Raw genomic sequence first — 8,887 nt, 5'->3', positions numbered from 1 at the left:
ACGTGAATCATAAGAACATGATGAAACTAGCATGACAGAAATTCCCGTGTGTCCTCGAGAGCGTTTTTCCTCCTATAAGACTTTGTTCAGGCTTGTCCCTTGCTACAAAAGGGATTGGGCCACTTGCTGCACCGTTGCTACTACTTGTTACTTGTTACTTTTCACTTGTTACGTTTCACCTCGCTACACCATCACTTGTTACCGCTACTTTCAGTGCTTGCAGTTATTACCTTGCTGAAATCCGTTTATCAGAGCCTTCTGCTCCTCGTTGGGTTCAACACTCTTACTTATCGAAAGGACTACGATTGACCCCTATACTTGTGGATCATCAATGCTCAATCATGACCGCTAACATATCAACCACTATATTGAATATCAAGGGTGACATTGGGTCACCTTGCCTCAATCCTTTCTTCATTTCAGAATAGTTGCCAACGCCATCATTGACTTAATGGCAACACTACCTTTAGTCAAAACTATGGATCATTGCGTGCAACTTTGCAGAAATCCTTTCATTCCGAGAGTCTGTTGAAGAAAAGACCATTTGCTTTTTTCATAAGCTTTTTCAAGGTCGATTTTAAGAACCACCCCGTTTAGTTTATGTTGATGCAATTCATGGACTGTTTCATGAAGGACAACAAGCCGATCTAGGATGTTTCTGCCTTGCATAAATGCAGTTTGAGAAGGACAAACCACATGTTTAGCAACCGAATTAGGATAATCGTCACTACCTTAGTGAGGCTTTTAAAACTAGCATTAAGGAGGCAGATTGGACGATATTTTTGTATCCTTTAAGACTCATTAACCTTAGGTAACAAAATAATTTCATCGAACTTTAAGAGAAACAACTCTAGTTTCTCCAGCGTGAAGGCAGCCAAACAATACTAGTAGATCATGTTTGATGACATCCCAAAATTTCTGGTAGAAATGAGCGGGAAAACCATCTCGACCCACTGCTTTGTTGTGCTCCGTTAGGAAAACTGTATTTCTAACCTCCTCTGAAGTAAATGGAGTGGTTAGAATGCTATTTTCCTCACTAGAAACTTGGGGAATGTCTTCTATTCGAGACTCATCTATCCAGAAGTTTCCTTCCTCAGGGGTTCCAAATAGATGTTTATAATAACTAGTGATATAAGACTTAAGTTGCTCATGGCCTTCCACCGTGCCCTCCTCCTATTGTAGGGAATGAATAAGTTTCTTTCGGTATCTACCAATGTCAACACCATGGAAGTATCTCATATATGAATCGCCTTTCAGGATAAAGTGAGAGTTTGAATGTTGGTACCACTTGAGTTCCTCCTCACGTAGCAAGCTCGCTAACTGGGCATTTGATTGACTCTTGATCTCTATTTCATGCTCAGGGAGAGGTCTAATCTCTACCAAAGCTTCTAAATTGCCAATAATAGATGAAATATGAAGTCTTTTCTTTTTGAGAATGCCTACAGTGTGCCTAGCCCAACCATCAAGGAACTTAGGTAATGCACGCAATTTGTTGTTCCATTTGTGTAGAGGGGTAAGCCCGGCAACCGGTTTCTCCATATTCATTGATTCCTCATGAATGGCATGTTCCTTAATAACAGATGTCTTAGTGACTTGGCTAAACATATATTCACCTCGGAATGTAATAGGTAGTATAATTTAGACTTTTTGGCTTTATCTAAAACTAGGAGACATGATTTCTCACGTAGTCTACTTAACCGCTTTTCTTGCGGGATAGACTATGATTGGATTTCACAGCCACCTCGAGGTCGTTCGGGGGGGTTTACTTGGCGTAAAACAAGGACTATGGATGTTTTGGCAAGTTCGGATGTTGAGTTTCACATTAAACTCCATATCTGAAACAAAGGTGGTAACTTCACATGGACCCTAGTCGCCATGTATGGGGGTGCCCAGTATGAGTTCAAGGCCTCTTTTCTACGTGAATAGTTAATCTAGCAAATTATAATCCCTACCCCATTCTCATTACTAGGGATTTTAATTTGCTGCAATTTCCAAATGATTAAATCCGAGGTAGGTTGATGATCGTTCGCCCTTCCTTTTCAACGTTGTCGTAGACTGTGTGGATTTGTGAGAGGTTTTGATGATTGAAAGATAATTTACTTAGGGCAAATAATCTTCCACACCCCACCTATGAGAAGTTAGATCGCGTTTTGTTGGATACTGAATCTGAATCCAAATTCCCTATGGTTTCTGATTGTGTTATACCTCCTATAGAGGATATCTTAGACCATGCACCTGTGATGCCCCCATTTTGATTGTATGCTAATCATACATGCAAATGTGCACGACCAAGACTAGGGACTCACGGGAAGATATCACAACACAACTCTAGACTCAAACTAAAGTCATACAAGCTTTATATTACAAGCCAGGGGCCTCGAGGGCTCGAATACATAAGCTCGATTACAAACGAGTCAGCGGAAGCAAACAATGTCTTATTACAAACATAAGTAAACAAGTTTTTCCTTAAGAAGGCTAGCACAAACATAACATCGGATCGAAAAGGCAAGGCCTCCTGCCCGGGAGCCTCCTGACTATTCCTAGTCGTCAGCGACTTGTACGTAGTAGTAGGCTCCATCGGGGTAGTAGTAGTTGTTGGCGGGATCAACTGGCTCCTAGGCTCCGTCATGTGGTTGCCGCAATCGTATCTATAGGAAAAAGGGGAGAAAGGCAATGATGAATACTCATCCAAAGTACTCGCGAGACTGACATCAGAACTATGCTAAGTATGCATTGGTTTCAAAGGAATGGGGCTATATCTTTGGACTGAACTGCAGAAATGCCAAAATAGAGGAGGAAGACCTAGTCCTATCGAAGACTAGCATCTTCAGGGTCTTGCGGCATTAGAAGAGTGTAGATTAGTAACACATATGTAATAATTATGTTGCAACAAATTTAATAAATACGCTGAGAGATCCTTCCTCGACTCCATGCGATAAAGAAATCTCAAAGCCAACATTTCAATTTAAGTCACACTTCTAGTTTATTAGATCGGGACACAACTCTGAGCGTCTGTTACCGTGGACACGGTTATTCGGATAGATATACCACCCTGTAGGGGTACACAAACTTACCCAACACGCTCGATTAACTCCGTCTGGACACGCTTTCCTCGTTCATGCCCAGCCTCGGCTCATCGACATGCCTTAATCCTACCTATGCTCAAGAGAGAGGCCGACGCCGGTCTACATCCTAATCGCAAAGGTGTCACGGGCCAATCTCCCTTCACAATCTTGCGCGTTGCAAGGACGGCCGGTGTCAGTCCTGCCACCTCTTAATATAAGAATGATGCTTACGCAGACCAACCGGGCGCGTGCCGCTCACTCTGACATTTGAAGAGCTTTCGGGCGAACGTACGACATAGAGTGCACATACTTATTCCCGCGTGGTGGTTCATGCGAAACAGGCCAACGGCCTTCTTAGATCACATATCCAAGCCCATTAATGTTTTGTTAAACTGCGATGGCGATCAATCATCCATGATATGTGGTCTCGTCGCCCCATCTCGAGGACTTGTGGCGAGGGCCAAGAATGCGCGACCACGCCTTGTCACAATCATGCGGGAATCTACCCGCTCCACACATCTCATCATGTTCAAGTAGTAAAGTTAAAGTAGCCGTGTGTCTATAACATCAAAGTAATCCGAGGTATCACCCTCGTTGGATTCTAATCGGTAACCGTCAAGGCGACCAAGGAGGAATCACCCTCGATGGTTCACGCTTGAGGGGTTGCACGACAAAGTCGTTATTGGAAGTGGTGAGGGAGGAATCACTCTCCATAATCCACCTCCGGATAACTACACTACAGAGTTAACATCAGGAGTACATTACGAGATATCACCCTCGGTACTCGATAGTAGTTGTGCAGAGTCGTACAACTTAGGGGGTGTGAGGTGATGTGATAGGTGTGGCTCGTCGATCATGATGATCGAGTCTTCGAGTCTTCAAGTCTTCGATCATGAAGCAGGGGCAACTAGGACATAGTGGGGTCACTAATATGCAGTAGGGTACAACAACAGCTTAACAAAAACAGGTTATGCATCAGAATAGGAGCTATCTACAAGAGTAGCAAAATCTTATGCAAGCATGAGTGAGAAAGAATGGGTGATATCGAAATGATCAACCGGGTGGGGTTTGCTTGCTTTCTTGCTGTGTTGCAAAAGGTTGAACGTCAGTGGCGTAGTCATACCCGGCAGCAGTGTTAGTCTCGGTGTCTACCGAAGAGAAGAGGGGGAAGAAACAATAAATAAAAGCAACCAAATGCAACACGATGCATGACATGGAAAAATCCAGTGCTATGGATGAGCTAATGCAGTACTACACGTCACAGACGGAGCGGGAGAATATTTGACGATATTTTCCGTGTCTTTGGCTTCTAACGAATACATGATCCTAACGACAAATGTCCGTGTTCATCATGTTAGGGGCATGTGACACATAAATGGAGAGCGTATGGAGATTCGTTGGATTTTTCTGATCAATTTCCATGTATAAATTATTTTATCCGAGTTATAATTTATTTTATATGAATTTTCAAAGTTTTAATAAGATTTTGAAATTCTAAAATTAATAATAATTCAAAATAAAACAGTAAATACTTTTTATATCCGTCACGGGCTAGCCATAATGGATGACACATGGGGCAAGTCAACTACTCAACCAACATTTAAATGGTCCATGTTGACTTGTCAAGTGGGTCCAGTTGACCGAGCTGTCAGTGACTAGGTTTGCGGTGTCAGCTGGTTTGGCTGGTCAGCTGGTCCGGTGGGACCCGCATGTCAGCGTCTCACGCAATTAAACTGGTTTTCAGTTAAATCCTAATTAGTTTAGTTAGTGGCCTAGGGCCCAGTTGTCAGTGGCTAGGGTTAGTTTGGGTAGTTGGTGGCTTAAATAGGAGTGCCACGTCATCATCACCGGTTAAGTTGCCGACGCTAATCCAGCAACGGTGGAGCTCACCGACCGGTCGTTTTCGGCCACGAGGGGATGGATAGATGGGTGCATGCGAAAGCCTGGAGCGCGACTAGTCTCCTCGTGGCAACAACGCGACCGGAGGAGGCCGACAGCGGCACCGGCACCGGCACCGAGCAATGGCGACGGAGGCGCTTGGGTCGGCGCGAGCGAGGGCGGGTGCACGGGTGCATGCGCGGAGCGGCTGTAGGTTCGCTCGGGCGGGCTCGGGGGTTTGGTGCGGTCGGGCGCGCGGGCGGCGACTAGCAGCAGCAAAGGGCACGGGCGCGGCCGCGGGGAACGACGGGGTGGGCGGCAGCATCATTAGTGCATCGACGGGGGCAGAGGACGGCGACAACAGCAGACTGACGGGCACGACGAACAGTGGGCGCGGCTGGCGACGCGACACATGTGGGGTGGAGGCGGCGAATGGGTGAGTAGGGTGCGGCGACGAGCGGGGAGCAGCGATGGGGAGAGAGGAAGCGAGGCGAGTCGAGCCTCACCGGCCATACATGGTGGCGGGGGCGGTGAGGCTTGTTTGGGCCATCAAGGAGGAGGACGGGGACGCGCAACGACGAGAGGCAGTGGCGACGAGGCTGCGCGGCCGCGGTGAGGGGTTGGCCGGCTCGGGCGAGCTCGAGCTCGACGGGAACGGGACAGGGGGGTCGAGGGAAGAGAGCGGTTAGAGTTTTGGGGAGGGGGTCACCAACGCTATAAGGGAGGGGGCGGCCCAACGGATGGCCGCCACGACTGTCTTGCCGACCGGATGGTCGTGACGACCCACGTGCCTCCATGTAGCACGTGAAGGGGACAAGTGGGAGTTGGGGGAGGGGGTGGCGTGGCCACGTGGGCCTTCTGGGTGGCTTAGTGGGCCAAGGCCCACCGGGGTGGGGGGCTTTCCCTTTTGAAACAAAATTTTATAATTTGTTTTATACAAATCTATTTTGCAATATTTTAGCACTATTAGTCTTATGCAAAAATTAAGTGACTTGTCCCATATATCATATTGAAATATCAAGCAGAGCCAGAAAATTTTTGGAGCCCATTTAAAAAATGTGGAAATCTTCATAATTCAAAAGACATTTAATTAATTGTTTTGGCCTCTGTTATAATTGTTTTGAGGCATCAAAATACTTGATAAAATGTTGGCGTAAATTTTATAAATATTTAGGGAATATCTCTAACCCAAACATGATTTTTGTTTTCAGATTTGCAAAAGTATTTGAACCGCTTATTAAATGAATTTTAAATTTCAGAAGGAATTTGAAATGAGATATGATTTCAATGTGATCAAACAAGGTTTAGCAAAAGCATTAACTTAACCTTTGATTTACTGTAGCTTAATTAGATGCATCTGAATCCAGGGGTGTTACAGCACCTAATAACTGGATTGCCACGACCGCAGCACAAACACAAGTTCAAGTTTGAAATGGATTAATTGCTTGGGGATGAATTCCATGACATCATCATGAATTATTTGTAGAATTAGTTGCTCGGGTCGGCGCGAGACGACATAATATCACCAACTCAAGTTTACTAGTAGTAACATTAAGCTTTATTTAGTGCCTAGTTTGTTTACATTGAATTTCATAAAAGATCAAGAGTTCGTGCCTTTGAATAACCGGAACACACATTGTGACTTGTGAGTCCACGACAGCCAGCAGCGCACCTTCTGAATTCATTGTTGCACTTAACTTTGGCTCTGTTTGAATACATAGGCTAGAATTAGTTTGAGCTAGTTGAGGCTCAAATAGCATTAAAGTATCCAAACATGAGGGTTAGATTGAAGCTAGTTGCATCTAACCCATCCAAAAAAACTAGCCCACCCAAAAGGTGCTAATTGGAGCTAGTTTTCATGGGGTCCATTAAAAAATTACTTTTCTCTCTCTATCCACCAGGTAATGACCCACTAAAAAATCACTTTTCTCTCTCCATCAAATACAACTGTTGTCAATCTAACCCTATCATCCAAACACCTCTTTGGCTAGAGTTATTTTAAGGTTAGTCATGAGCTAGAAACTAACTCTAACCTTTAGCTAAGTTAGAGTATCCAAACAGGGCCTTTGTCAGCTCTCCCACTAGTCCACACGAAGTCCGTCCGTGACGGAGACTGCAAGAAATGAAAATGAGAACGCGCACGCGTACGTGTCCGTCCGGGCAAGAACGGAAGATGCGGTAGAGCTTTCCCTAGGATAGCAAATTTGCTTGTCTTTTGCGCTTAACTGCACACGCCTTGTTCCTTCAGATTCAGGAGTAGTGACTGTAGCGGACGTGTTCCTGTTGTCCAGTATCTATCTCCGGAGTCCCGGGTGATGGGATTTGTCCGTTTTACTTTAAATGAACAGAATGCGCTGGAGTTGGCCTAACCGAGTCGTCGGTCCGATTAGTTTGAAGAGTTGAGGTGCAAGTTGTAGATGCTCTCATGTATCACACCCTGTTTTTTTCCAGAGAATTTAGTTACCATCAGATCCTTGAATTCACTGGTGTGACTGAGACTGTCATGCCACTGCCCTCGGCTAATTAGGCCGAACATCCATCGTACATGTCCCGTAGGGCCTAGGCCCCAGAGCCGTCCAAACTGCAGGTCCAAACGGGGGCACCTTTTTTCACTATATAGTCAGCATCTTTTGTCATTGCAACGTCAACGTGGAATCCATTAGCATTGTTTTTCCCCTGCGAGTTGACGTTGCGCCACACCCACACGGCGGCGCATCCACAAGTCAACCACGGGAAGCAGCTTGTCAACGCACATGATTGAAACGCGACGGAAGGCTGGAGAGGACTTGACCTGCAAGCATGTGCTCGCTAGCTACTTCGTCTCCATCCTTGCAGGGTATCATTGGGTCGTGAGAAAAAAGAAAGAAAAACGCCGTGCCGTCGAACTGCCGTTTGAAGGACCCGTGTGAAGGGAGGAGTGGGCGGTCGGCCGGGCTGCTTCGGACGCGACACCAAGGACGTGTTTGGCAGCCGTTCCAGCGGGGCCTAGCTTGCTCAAGTCTGGTTTATCGGAGACTACATACGAAGCAAAATGAATTAATCTATACTTTAAAGTATGTCTATAACATACGTATGTAGTCCCCTAATGAAATATTTAAAAAGATTTATATTTAAAAATGGAGAGAGTAGTTCTTTTATATTAGGGTAGCAGTTTTGGCATCACGTTTGGTTGGCTGTATTGGTACACGGATGCTAAAGGAGTCTCAGGGCAAGCATTCCCGCTGGTGTTAGGGCGGACTAGTTGCTACGCCGTCGCACAGAAAGTTCGTAGTCAAAGGACGGAGGATGAGAAATACGGTATGTGTCGGACCATAACGACTGTAATGGACGGTGGTTGTGGCGTCGCGTCCGAAACGACGTTCACGTAGTCGTGCGCGAATGACTCCTTTGACGGTGCGGCGAACTAGTTGGTAGACTCATCGTCGCAAAGAGAGTCCGCATGAAGACAATGGAAAGAGAAGGAAAAATGTAGTGCCCGCGTCATGACAACGTCAGTGCAGTAGGTCGAGAGAGAGGAAGTCAAGATAACCGACGTCGAAAACGACTTCAGTGTAAAAGGATACGGCCAAGAAGGAATGCCGCAGACGTCGAAAGGGAGGAATAGAAGGACCGTGGAAAAAAGAAGAAAAAATATAGTATGCATGAAATTATGACGTCAATGCAGTAGGATCGTCGCGAATGTCGTGTGAAACTGCATGATAAAGCTGTCGATTGTAAGTAATGAATTTGATAAAATTCTTGCAAAATAGCTTTAAACATAAACACAAAATTAAGCATTCATGATCGAGGAAACTATAAACCGATCAAAAAAATGAAAACTTAACATCGATGCGCATCGTTTTTGTGTAGAGTTTTTTTCATTAAAATATCATTGTGTAGATTAGAAAGGGGAAATGAGATTAGAAGTAGTTTAGTGAATGTAGAATATGCAGACAAGGGAATAC

This window comes from Hordeum vulgare, chromosome 5H (genome assembly GCF_904849725.1).
Source record: "Hordeum vulgare subsp. vulgare chromosome 5H, MorexV3_pseudomolecules_assembly, whole genome shotgun sequence".
Classification (NCBI taxonomy): domain Eukaryota; kingdom Viridiplantae; phylum Streptophyta; class Magnoliopsida; order Poales; family Poaceae; genus Hordeum; species Hordeum vulgare.
The sequence above is the reverse complement of the archived record's forward strand: the minus strand, read 5'-3'. Positions refer to the sequence as shown.